The following is a 478-nucleotide window of genomic DNA, read 5'->3' as shown; positions in this document are numbered from 1 at the left end:
ATGTTTGTACTGGCTACTGTATACAGGCCACCAGGGCACCATACAGACTTTATTAAAGAATTTGCTGATTTTATATCAGAGTTAGTGCTGGCTGCAGATAAAGTTTTAATTGTTGGTGGTTTTAATATCCATGTTGATAATGAAAAAGATGCAATGGGATCAGCATTCATAGACATTCTGAACTCTACTGGGGTTAGACAACACATGTCAGGACCTACTCATTGTCGAAATCATACTCTAGCTTTAATACTGTCACATGGAATTGATGTTAATAGTGTTGAAATTCTGTAGCAAAGTGATGACATCTCAGATCATTATCTAGTCTTGTGTAAACTCCATATAGCTAAAACTGTAAATTCTACTCCTTGTTACAAGTATGGTAGAACCATCACTTCTACCACAAAAGACTGCTTTGTAAGTAATCCTCCTGATTTATCTCAATTCCTTAGCATATCCAATACCTCAGAACAACTTGATG

Source organism: Sinocyclocheilus anshuiensis, unplaced genomic scaffold (assembly GCF_001515605.1).
Source record: "Sinocyclocheilus anshuiensis isolate Anshui unplaced genomic scaffold, SAMN03320099.WGS_v1.1 scaffold185, whole genome shotgun sequence".
Lineage (NCBI taxonomy): Eukaryota > Metazoa > Chordata > Actinopteri > Cypriniformes > Cyprinidae > Sinocyclocheilus > Sinocyclocheilus anshuiensis.
Note: the sequence above shows the minus strand (reverse complement) of the source record.